Genomic DNA, 13,580 nt, shown 5'->3' on the forward strand with positions numbered 1-13,580 from the left:
GAGTCCTTCCTTGATTTGAAATGCAGTTCCCAGTTCCAAGACTTTCTGGGCACAACCAGGGATGATGCGAGAAAACTGCAATTAGAATCTCCTATAGATTTTGTGGGAATTGCAATTGAGATGGCAGCACTTGCGGGGGGTGGAGTTGTTTACCATTTCCTCTGTGCTGTTCTAGTTAAAAAGCTGCCCTCCACCTGCTGTTTGCCCTCACAGGTACAGACACCCAATCGGAATTGTTCTTACCTCCATAGATGCAATTAATAATTTTTTAATGGGCAATTTTAATTCTGGATAACCCATCTCATGCTTGGACTGGCCCTAAGAAAATAAACACACTTTCAGGAAAGTGAGAGTTTCCAGTTACATTGTTTATTTGTTTGATTATTATACACTGCTTTCTATCAAAACGTTCTCATAGTGATTTACACAGAAAAATGTAGGTTTTTTTCCTAATCTAGGGAAGCCCTCTTGCATCCCAACCCCTGCCATCTTTTGAAAGAGCTAGGCTTGGCAAGATTCACAAAAGCAATCACTGAAAACAGTGCGAACCTTGCACTGGATTCCTTCTTTTCTGCTATATCAGTGGTAGCACTAGGTTTCAGAAGGCCTTGCAGCGAAGCTCTATGTTAGGCTCTCTAATGGCACAATGGTTTCCCCAGTTTCCAATGGCTCGATGGCTACCACCTGGAAAATGGGGAGGGGACTCTGCATTGAGAAGGGTGTCAGCTGCTCCTCCCCTTCCTACATTCATAGGGTAAGAGAAACAGGAACTGCCACCACATCCACATCAGGAGACTTTGGGGGACATACTTATATGCTGATGGGGGGGAGCCAGGTGAAGGCAGCAGTGGTGCACTTCTGTGTGCTGATTCATATCACTGCTGCCACTGGATATTGGAGTGAATACTAGAGGTTCATCAGCAGGGTGCACATGAATCCTCAGCCAGTGCCTTACCTAGCCAAGCCCTGATGCAGCCCTGACCCACAAGATGTCACCAATTGGCACAGCTGTCATGAAGTTATAATGGTCCAATTGCCAGAGAGGTGCTTGAAGTGGTAGATAACAAGGGAGTGGTGAAAGAGATTGTTAAGGAGGATCTGCAAAGAAGCTGATTGCAGAGAAGCTGAATAGGTTCTCTGCATCTTTATCTTCACTGCAGAGTATACTGAGCATATACTTGTGCCTGAACTGAGCTTCTCAGAGACGGAGGCTGAATAACTGAGTTTAATAGAGGTGACAAGATTATAATCAAAAATGTCTTGATAAATTAAAATTTAACAAATCACCAGGTCCAGATAACATCGGTTATCTGAGATCCGTCTTAAAGAACTCAAATGTGAAAATGCTGGTCTCCTACAAGAAATATGTGACTTGTCCCTACAATCAGGCTCTGTACCAAAGAATGGGAAAATAGCCAATGTAATACCAATTTTCAAAAAAGGGGGTCCATGGGGGAGCCAGGAAATTATGGGGACAGTTAGCTTAACTGTTCTGCTGGGTAAACTGATGAAAAGCATATTTAAGGATAAAACTGTAAAAAAGTAAAAAATAAATACAATAGGACTTGCTGAAGAAGAACTAGCATGACTTCTGCAAGGGTAAGTCTTTTCTGACTAACCTTTTTGAGTTTTTTGTGGATAAAGGTCATCCAGTTGACAAAGTATACTTGAACTTTCAACAATCCTTTGACAAAGTTCCTCATCAAAGGCTCTTGAATAAACTTAGCAGTCATGGGATAAGGGGACAGGTTCATGTGTGGATTGGTAACAGTTTGAAGGACAGGAAATAGGGTAGGATTAAATGGACAGTTTTCTAATTGGAGGGAAGTAAGAAGTGGGGTCCCCCAGGGATCTGTACCAAGACCAGTGCCTTTTAATTTATTCATAAATGATCTAGAAGTTTGTGGAAGCAGCAAGATGGCCAAATTTGCAGATGGTACTAAACTATTCAGGGTAGTGTAATCCAAAACATATTGTGAGAAGCTCCAAAAGGATCTCTCCAAAATGGGTGTATGGGCAACAAATTTGCAAACAGTAGGGATATGGTGATACACTTTGGGGCAAAACCCCACAGTTTTACATATATACTGATGGGGACTGAGCTGTTGGGGACTGACCAGCAAATGGATCTTGGGGCCATGGTGGAGAACTTGTTGAAAGTATGACTCAGCTGCATGTGTGGCAGGTGTGAAAAAGGCAAATTCCATGTTAGGCATCATTAGGAAGGGGAGTGAACATAAAACAACTAATATTATAATGCCCTTATACAAACCTATGGTGTGAGTACATTTGGTGTACTATATACAGTTCTAGTCAACCTATTTCAAAATGTACATTATAACACTGGAAAAGGTACAGAAGAGGGCAATCATGATGATCAGGGATCTAGAGCAGCTTCCTTATGAGGCAAGGCTAAGAGTCTGGGTCAGGCTTTTTCATTTAGAAAAAATGTGACTCGGGGAAGATATGATAGAGGTCTATAAAATCATGCATGGCATGGAGAAAGTTGATAGAGAGTTTTTCTCTCTCTCACACAGCACTAGAACCAGGTATCATCCCATGAAATTGACTGTCACGATATTTAGGACTGAGAAAAGGAAGTACTTTTTCACACAACACATGGGATTCTATGGATTTCTTTGCCATGGGTATGGTGATGATGACCAGCTTGGATGGCTTTAAAAAGGCATAGACAAATTCACAGAGGACATGTCTATCAATGGCTACCAATATCAAGATTTATTTACTTTAAACGCCCCCTAGTCAACAACTGTTGGAGCTAGGGCCCTGGCAGCATCAGCTCTAAGCTGCAATGTTTAATAGTGACCACTGGGGTTTTTTGGAGTCATGGATAAATGTGCTAGGCTCCTCCCCTCTTTGTTCTTCCAGTGTCAGTCTCCATTTTGTCTCTCCAGAGATGACTGTTTGTTTAATCTCTCCCTTTCAGCCTTAAGCTCAGCTTTCTTATCCTTTTGTAACTTGTAAATAAATCCTTGTAGTTCTTCAGTCTTAAAGAACTGTCTCCAGACTTCTTGCTTGGCTGACTTCTCACCAAACTGGCTTTGCCCTGCTATTGGGGGACTGAACTGCCATTCTTCCCCTACAAAGGGTTATGGGTCCAGAAGCCAGTAAATAAAAGAGAAAAACCTTAAGAATCAAATAGAAAGCAAAGAGAAATGCTTTGAAAATGGAGACAGCACAAGGTCATGGACTTGGCAGTGTTCTGCACACTCAGCAGCCTGCAGATGCAGGAAAGGAGCAGAAAAAATGGGACAGAGCAGATGAAAAGGCATCAGGATGATTTGCTTGGTGGTGAGTAACCCAATCTTAGTGCATCTAAGAGACAAAGAAAGTGCAAAAGATATGTGGGAAACTCTGAAGGGATTTTATAAAAAAGAAGTCTGTGGCTTGCAAAGTGCATCTAGTAAGAAAACAGATGTTCTTATGTTCTTAAAGGCAGGCACTGAAGATCTGCCTTTGTCAATCTGGCATCCAGTAAAACCAGATAGTTATAGCAGCAGTAGCACAGCAAGCATATGATACTCAGGGCTGAGAAGAGAAAAGAAAACCAAACCTTCCTTGATTCCTTCCTCCTCTCCTGATGTAAGGGCGCTCTCTGCCTCCCAGTCTCTTTGAATACATTTTGAAATTCCCTCCAAAAGTGTTCCCACCTCTCTCCTCCCCCCCCACCCCAGCCAATGCGGGCAAAGTTGCCAAGGACAACACCTGATTTCAATTATAACTTGCTAACCAAGAAGTAAGGAGATTGCAAGCCAATCGGAAACCAGTGCCAGAAAACCAACCAGGAAGGGGGAAACAGCCTGTCAAAATGGCACTTGAAACAGTTGAAATTATTTGAGCTTGGAATGGGGTCATTTTGTTTCAAGTTCCTAACAGGCCCTTTATTTTAAGAGCATTTTGTTTTGAGTCTGAAACACTCGAAACTGCTGTTTCAGGTTTGAATCATTTCAAACCCAAATTGTTTTACACATTCCTATCTGCCTGAGTAACTGGCTGCTTCCTAAATTTTTTAAGGTAATGAGGAGAGAGGAGAGAAAACTGTCTGCAGCTCTTTCTTTCACTTGACTCCTAGTTCCCAATTTGACCTTGGTAGGATTTAAAGGGGCAGTAGATGAGAAAAGGACTGCTGTTGGTGCCTTCTCAATGTTCCCCCAAGCCTTTAAACCTTGCAAGAATTTGTTCAGGAGCTCCTGATTCAAGCCTTGCAGGTTTTAAAGGTATAATGGGGTAAAGAGAAAAGGCCCCTGGAAGTCTGATACCCCTTTTATCAGATTTGGAACTGGTGGTCTGCCTGGCCCCCACTGCTGCTCAAAAGGCCAGGGTCTTCGACCATTGCTGCATCTGGCTTCTTTCAGATGTCACCAATGCACATATGTACCATATGTACCAAACCAGTCTTCTTGTCCACTTCAGCTATACAAACAACCTCCCTCACCCATTTGGATACTCTAAAAAGGTGGTTTTGTCAATAATTTGTCAATAATTTCTTTTTCTGGGAGTACTTTCTGTTTTGTCATTAGAATAATTTAAATAGTGCCATAGGGGAGACCCGCCCACTTGAGGATTGAGCAGACGCCTTTTTTTTAGCTCTGTTCATTTTTGGCATTTTTCTGGATTTAAGCACTTTATTTTACTGTTTTTATCGCCTGCTGGGCATATATAGCTCTTAAATCATTCCTGCTTTGAACTAGTTTCTTAGCAGGGTTCTATTTTGACTTCCACGATGGGTAAAAAGAGGAGGGGGAGAGCCCCTCCTTCACCTTTATCACCATCAATGGAAACAGAGCGTTGTTTTAAACAAAAGAGAATGGATGCATTTCTAATCTCTCCTAAGATGCAAGCTTCTGTCTCTCTTCAGAATAGATTTACACCGCTTGAACGAGAAGCTGGGGATTCATCCCCCCCTGGACGGGCAGGACGTGGGGGAACAACATTTGAATGAACTCAATGGAGAAGACCCCTTGTGCTCCAATACTTTCAATTGCAAGAGTCACTATGTTGACAAACAGAATGCTTTATTGTCACAGTTCTGTACGCTGACGGCTAGTACCCTAAGATTTATGATTCAAGCAATTAAAAGGTTAGAAATAAGATTGATGATCTATCTAAGGAGTTGATACTTCAAAGGCGGCTAGAGGTTTACAACCCTCCTACAAGTCAATTCAAAGAGGAGATAAACCCCCAAAGCAGGGAAAGAGTGAGTAACTGTGAGGTGCCTGTAGTAACAAAGCCAATTATAGGCTTTTGCCTAATCATATTTGTTTAACTATTGCTCAGCTGCCTTGTAACTTACATAAATGGACAAATAAGTCGAGAATATTACACTCCTTAAAGTTGCTTACAGATTCCTTCATAGAATTCCGTGAATTAGTGAGGTATGAACTGCTGCCTGAGATAAAAGGCAAACAGAGATTGCTGCTTATCTTCAGGACCTCCCAAGTCCCGAGTCTGCTGAGCAGGAGGGAAATGCATTTGGCTAGGTTTGACATTGCTTCTCAAAGATGTTTTGTAAATGATACTATAGATTCGATGGTAGTGAGGCCTCTGAGAAAGCCGGGCTCCTCTCCCCCTTATAGTCGCCCTACACATGGCCGCCCCTATCAGAGACTGAACAAAGCTAGATTTCAAACTAGAGCTTATAGCCGTGATGCTTTGTTTTCTACCCTTGTACCAAATAACCCTATACAGACTGAGGTAAGACATGAGGCAGAGCTTTCAGATCAAGAAAATCCAATGGGTGATCCAGATAGCACTGCCGTGGAGGTTCAGACCTCACAGGACAATAATCTTTTAACCACGGCTGATAAACTTATGGCCTTGGCAGAAGATTTAGCCAAGATGGAGGGACAGGGTAGACAAAGACCTAGAGCTTATTTTAATCTAGGAGGAGGAGAGGACTTAATTCTATTGGATGGAATACAAGATTCGAATACGCATTCAGTTGCAGTGGAGTTGGAATCAAAGGCACAAATTGGGAGAGTCTGTGAGAACACAGACAATATTTCTGGTGACCGATGGGCTGGACTGACATCTGATCCACACTTTGATGCAGTATTCTCAAGACGATACAACCCTGGATGGGCCCCAGAAAGGTGATTCAGGATCGAGTTTTGTTCCATCAACTGGATTGGATAATGGCTGCATTTATAGGCATCTGAGGATATTGTCCAGCCTACTTACTCTCTAGGCACAGCCAGTCCAGAGGCAATTCCCCTGGGTCTGACTAAAGTAGATGATGACCTCAGGAACGATTGCATTGAAGGATCTGAAGTATCGGAGAGGAACCCAGTAGAAAGTCAAATGGACGGTTTAACTAATTGACTGGATTATCCTAAGCAGAGTGTCCTTAGGGTTGGTTCTTGGAATGTCGCGGGGCTTAAGTTGAAATTGGGTGACCCGTTATTTATTAGATATATTGCTGATTTGGATATTTTTGCATATCAGGAAACTTGGTTAACAGAAGAGGTGACCATGGAAGGATTCCACACCTATATGGTTAAAGCCACCCCAGGGAGGGACACAAAAGGGAGGGGAAGATCAGCTGGTGGCCTGGCCATTTTTGTATCTATGTCACTGAGGGCTCAAGCGAGTGTTTTAGCTTCGATAGATAATATGGGCATGGCGGTGTCTCTACAAATGGAGAATTTAGTTCTCATATTAGTAAATATTTATATTCCGCCGAGACATCAGAAGGCTTATATAAAACGGGTATGGACACGCTTGGAATTATATCTTAGACAGTTGCAAACTGAATTCCCGCTGGCCTCCCTAGTGGTGGTAGGGGATTTTAACGCTCGTTTGGGTCCTGATGACAAAGCTTTATTTAGTAAATTTGGCCTGTACCCCCCTCAGCAGAATCCACCTGAGTCTCTCCTGGTTTGTAAATTCAAGGACCAAGTGAGTTCCTTTGCGGGCCTGAGACTGGCCCAGTCCATGTATGGTTTAAATTTGTACATCCTTAATGGAGCAATTGCTCAGGATTATCCTGCAGAATACACCTATTGGTCAGGCTCTAGAACCTCGACGATTGATTATGTAATATGCTCATTTGATCTTTTGAATTTGGTCAAGAGTTTTAGCATAGTCTCTAGACCGCTTGGTGATCAACTCCCTTTAGAGCTGAATCTTTGGATTCCTGCAGGGATCCAGAGATTTGAATCAACGGTGTTTAATGTAGATTTGCTGGAAGTTATGCCGAATAGAGTAAGGTGGTCTACTGCCCAGCAAGATAAGATGTCTTTACTCTTAAATTCAAAGCCTGCATCTGCCCTCAGGGAAAGGATACTGAGCGGGGAGGAAACAGAAGATAGTGTTGAGGTTTATCAGAGACTCCTGGAACTTTTACATCCGGTTCTATGTGTTCAACAGAACTCACAACAGAACCCACAGCAGAAAGTAAGGCTTGTCCGTGGTAAAGTATGGTTTGATGAAGAGTGTAGGAGGATGAAAAATGCCTTAATAAATGAATACAATAAGTATCGTGCATCATCAAACGTAGTTCCATGTAGTTACCTGTTATCTTTAAAGAAAGATTATAAGACACTTATTAAGAAGAAAAAACTTGAAGCGGACAGGGAAGACTGGCAGCGATTGATTTCTGCTGCCAAGTTCAAAAACCACTCTTGCTTTTGCCGTTTAATAGCCAGCTATATGAATGAGGGTATACCTAGAGTTGATCCTCAAATCCCTGCCACAGTATGGGAAGAGCATTTCACTAGACTATATAACAGGAATGCTGAACCGTCTAGGGCAACACTTATAGATCCGGAAGATCTGCCAGCATGGCCACCGGTATCATGCGCAGAAATAGCTTCACTGGTCAAACAAATGAAAGTAGGTAAGGCCCCTGGAGTTGATTATATTTCAGCAGAAAACATTAGAGGAAATATGAAATGGTGGGTTCCTGTCCTGGCGGCCTTGTTTTCTTATATTGATCGCACAGCCCAGATTCCTAAGGATTGGGGGGTAGAGATTGTTATTCCAATTTATAAAAAAGGACTAAAGAACCATCCGGGAAATTTCCGACCTATTAGCCTCATAAGGCTAATCCCAAGCCTATCCCAAGCGGTCTCTGGATCGACGCATATTGCAGGTCACACGCTTGATTTGGTCTTTTATACTGATCAGGGTGGTGTTCCGTGGGTGGGGACTCCTACGATCTCCCCGTTGTCATGGACGGACCACCATCTGGTTAAGGTTGGACTTACAACCACTTACAACCTCCGCAGGGGCGAGGGGCCTATTAGAATGGTCCACCTGAAGAGGTTACTGGATCCGGTAGAATTCCAAGAAGCCTTGGAGGGATTTAATGTTGGCTCTGCTGGTGATCCTATTGATGCCCTGGTTGAGAACTGGAACAACTTGCTCACCAGGGCAGTAGACACGATTGCTCCTAAGCGTCCCCTCCGACCTGCTTCAAAATTGGCCCCTTGGTATACGGAAGATCTACGGGGGCTGAAATGGCAAGGTAGGCGACTGGAGCACAAGTGGAGAAAAACTCGACTCGAATCCGACAGATTACAACATGGAGCACATTTAAAGATCTATGCTCAGGCGATACGTGTGGAAAAGAAGCGGTTCTTTTCTGCCCGTATTGCCTCTGCAAGTTCACATCCGGCGGAGTTGTTCAGGGTTGTCAGGGGACTAGTATCTGCTCCCTCTCCCTTGAACCAGAATTTGGAGGCATCAGTTACCCGCTGTGGTGTGTTTAATGAATTTTTCGCAGACAAAATCTCTCGGATTCGGGCCGACCTAGATGGAGACTCCACAATTAATTTGATGTCTGAACTAGAGGTGTCCGACAACTCCTCTTATACGATTCAACTGGATCAATTTCAGTTTGTGACTCCTGATGATGTGGACAAGCTGCTTGGAGCGGTGAGGCCTACCACTTGTCCTCTTGATCCTTGTCCAACATGGCTTGTTCTATCTAGCAGGGAGGCTGTTGTAGGCGGCCTGGTAGAAATCATAAATGCTTCTCTGAGGGAGGGCAGGATGCCTCCTTGTCTTAAGGAGGCAATTATTAGACCTCTTCTAAAGAAGCCTGCGTTAGATCCCTCGGAGTTGAGCAATTATAGGCCAGTTTCCAATCTCCCATGGCTGGGCAAGGTAATTGAGAGGGTGGTGGCCTCTCAGCTCCAGGCAGTCTTGGGGGAAACTGATTATCTAGACCCATTTCAAACTGGTTTTCGGGCGGGCTATGGGGTGGAGACTGCCTTGGTTGGCCTGATGGATGATCTCCAATTGGCAATGGACAGAGGAAGTGTGACTCTGTTGGTCCTCTTGGATCTCTCGGCGGCTTTCGATACTATAGACCATAGTATCCTTCTGGAACGTCTGAGGGGGCTGGGGGTGGGAGGCACTGTTTTACAGTGGTTCCGCTCCTACCTCTCGGACAGATTCCAGATGGTGTTGTTTGGAGATTGTTGCTCTTCAAAATCTGAGCTTAAGTATGGTGTTCCTCAAGGCTCCATACTCTCTCCAATGCTTTTTAACACCTACATGAAACCGCTGGGAGAGATCATCAGGGGATTTGGAGCTGGGTGTTACCAGTATGCTGATGACACCCAAATCTACTTCTCCATGTCAACTTCTTCAGGAGCTGGTATATCCTCCCTAAATGCCTGCCTCGAAGCAGTAATGGGCTGGATGCGGGAGAATAAACTGAAGCTGAATCCAGATAAGACGGAGGTAATTATTGTGTGGGGTCGGAACTCTAGAGACGATTTTGATCTGCCTGTTCTAGACGGGGTCACACTTCCCCAAAAGTAATAGGTTCGCAGTCTGGGAGTACTTCTGGATCAACGTCTCTCCTTGGTTTCTCAGGTTGAGGCAGTGGCCAGGGGTGCTTTCTATCAGCTTCGGCTGATACGCCAGCTGCGCCTGTTTCTTGAGATCAATGAACTCAAAACAGTGGTACATTTGTTGGTAACCTCCAGACTGGACTTCTGTAATGCGCTCTATGTGGGGCTGCCTTTGTACGTAGTCCAGAAACTCCAGTTGGTTCAGAATGCGGCAGCCAGGTTGGTCTCTAGGTCATCTCGGAGAGACAACATTACTCCTTTGTTGATGGAGTTACACTGGCTGCCAATAGGTTTCCGGGCAAAATACAAAGTGCTAGTTATAACTTATAAAGCCCTAAATGGCTTAGGCCCTGGGTATTTAAGAGAGCGTCTTCTTCGCTATGAGCCCCACCAGCCGTAGAGGTCACTTGAGGAGGTCCGTCTCCAGCTGCCACCAACTCATTTGGTGGCTACACAGAGACGGGCTTTCTCGGCTGCTGCCCCGAGATTGTGGAATGTGCTCCCTGCTGAGATACGATCTTCCCCATCTCTGGCAATTTTCAGAAAACACCTGAAAACACATCTCTTCAACCAGGCTTTCTCAGCTTTTAAAAACTTGTTTTTAAATTGTTCTGATTATTTAATTGTTGTTTCATGATGTTTTTAATTGTTAATTATTGTTTTATGTTTTATAATTTTTGTTTTAATTATTAACTGATTTTAATGGTGTTTTAATGTAAACCGCCCTGAGCCTTTTGGAAGGGCGGTATAAAAGTTTTAATAATAAATACATAAATAATAAACAAGTGTTATAGGCAAGTTATATGCCAGACACTTGCTTCTCCGTCTTGAGGAATGGATGGAAGTGAATCAAATCCTGGTTGAGGAACAGAATGGTTTTAGAGCAGGTAGGTCAATTATGGATTCTATAATCGTCCTACAGCATTTGGCAGAAAAGTATATGAGGACTTCCAAGGAGGCCCTATTTACTGCATTTATAGAACTAAAGTACGCATTTGACCTTATCTCTAGAGATAAGTTGTAGGAAAAGCTTGTCCTGTCCTCTATAGATAGGAGACTTCTTTACCTCCTGTTTAAGTTACATGAGGATACGTCACTTAAGGTGAGATTAAATCCCAAGGGTCAAGTAACTAGTTTGATCCCCACGATGAGAGGAGTAAGGCAAGGGTGCATTTTGGCGCCCACGCTTTTTAACTATTATATTAACAGTGTAGTCCTTTATATGAAGAAGCTGGAGTTCCATCCCCCGAAGCTCGCAGGCAAACATGTAAATATTCTTTTATATGCGGATGATGCCGCTCTGGTTTCGAGGAGTCAGATTGGCCTTAAGAGAGCCTTGCGGGAGCTAGTAGAATACTGTGAGACACAAGACCTTACTTTAAATTATGATAAAACTAAAATCATGGTATTTTCAAACAGACCTAAAATCTTTTCCTGGACTCTTAACGGCCACAAATTAGAACAGGTTATGCAATTTAAATATGTTGGTACAGTCCTTCAGGCAAATAAGACCAATAATGTCCATAGGGATTATATAACGCGAAATGCCCAACAAGTAGCTTCGGCACTCTGTTCCTTACATCTTAGGAAATGAGCACAATCAGTACAGGTGGTTTTTGAACTGTTCAGAGCTAAGGCCCTTGCCCTGTTGCTGGTTGGGGCACAGTTGGGCCCTTATGCGGACTTATGGAAGGTAGAAGCGGTTCAATCTAAATTCCTTAGGGGTGTGTTGAGAGTAGCTCGATCGGCTCCCAATGCTTGTCTTAGATTAGAAGTGGGATGGCTTCCTGTCGAAGCCAGAATCTGGAAAGCCATTTTTGGCTATTGGCTTAAATTGGTTTTTTCCCCAGATGGCCTCGCCCCACTGGTTCTGCTGGATGATTATAAGACCAGGTGGAAAAGTGCAATTGACAGGAAATTAAGCTGGTTGGGGTTTTCACTTCCGGCAATAAGGGAGTTCGGGTTTACCAAGGCCAGAGATATTATAAACCAGCATATAAGTGACATGGCCAGACAGAGCGATATCAGTAAAGTGGGGTATGGAGTACGGATGGGAACCCAAATAAATAGACAATGTTTGGCACGATACTTATGAAAGATAACTTATGTGGGGCATCGTAGGGCCTTAACAGCAGCTAGGCTAAATGTGTTGCAGTCGGCGGTGATGGAAGGGCGATTTCATAAGGTTCCCTATAACCGGAGATTATGTCCATGTTTGGCAGGAGAAGTGGAATCTACCAAGCATATATTGTTGAAATGGAGTTTCTATAGGGATCTCAGAGAAGAGTTAATTACCCCTGTATTAAGTCAGTTTGGGTCAGCTTCAGAGCAAGTGAAAGTAGATTTTTTTATTGGCGGATTTGAACAATTCTATTTCCTTGAGAGTTGCAAAGTTCTGCTTTATAGCAGGCAAACTATGGCAGAGGAGAGTCGAAAGGAGTGATGCAGGGTTTGAGTAGCAGAAATCTGGTGAAGGTTTACTGTATTAGTATTTGCTTTCTTTTTGTTTTATTGTATTATTATCTGCTTTTACTCTGTAACCTGATTGTATTATTCTGTAGTTGTTTTATTTTATTTGGCCGTTGGCCGTAATAAAGTGGATGTTCAAGTTCTTTAATGTTACAGCCACAAGCCAAAACAGAAGAGAAAGATTATAGTTATATAACAATAAATTGAGTATATATAATTAAAACAGGGTGAAATTAGAATTAGTTAAAAAAAATTGAAAAAATTGAAAACAGTGATAATAAAAATTTAAAACAGTAAAATATCCTTATTAACCATCCGGTGACATATATTTATGGCAGCAGCACAGAATTTAGCCACATTAGATGTAATTAAACACTTTGAGTCTGAAAGCAACAAGGAACAATAAGGAACAATAAAATTGTTCGGAGGAAGGTAAATTGTTCGGAGGAAAGCAAATTGTAAAATTGTTCGGAGGAAAGCAAATTGTAAAATTGTTCGGAGGAAGGTAAATATTAATGATCAACAGTTTATAATAACCGAATTGGATCAAAACAGCCATGGCAAAAGATGTAAGAGTAGAGAGGAGTCTCGAAGAGGCTCGCAATGAGGTGGCAACAAGAACGCCCAGCCCACCTTTACATCTACCATGACCCACCCCCGGCAATGCTTTGAGTGTGTAAGACAAAAAGCCATCAAGGATTAGGTCACCCAATGTACAAGTTTCTTGTAAAAGAATAATATCAGCGCTGGCAAGAAACTCCCTAAAAGAGGGATCAATTATAGAAGAATGCCAGCCCGATATATTCCACGTTAGAAGCCCTATTTTATTTTGTCATTGCAAAGCTACCAATGAATCCTCGTCAGCAAGATCATCCTCCCTGCAGACATTATTTGAGTGGTGAAATTCCTCAGATTGATTTAAGAGGCCTAAAGGGACAAAACCCACCTCATCATCAGCCTGGGGGGTGATCGTAGGATGTGTTACATCCGAAGACATTCCCTTAAAGGGCTGAAACCCTTCCTGCATAACACCGCTATTCAGACTTCTGTTAACCAGAGCATCTTTTTAGTGAGATAGTCTGGCTACAATATCAATTTGCTCATTAACCGGGAGCTTTCCAAAACTTACAAACAGAGCTTCCTCTTCAGGCAAGAGGCCACCAATTTGATTGTCAGCTGCCTTTTTAGATTGCACCTCAATTATTTGGTGCTCATTAACTGGGAGCTTCCCAGAGCTTGCGGGCAAGGCTTCCTTTTCAGGTGGAAAATCATCCATTACACTATCAA

This window comes from Hemicordylus capensis, chromosome 2 (assembly GCF_027244095.1).
Source record: "Hemicordylus capensis ecotype Gifberg chromosome 2, rHemCap1.1.pri, whole genome shotgun sequence".
NCBI lineage: Eukaryota > Metazoa > Chordata > Lepidosauria > Squamata > Cordylidae > Hemicordylus > Hemicordylus capensis.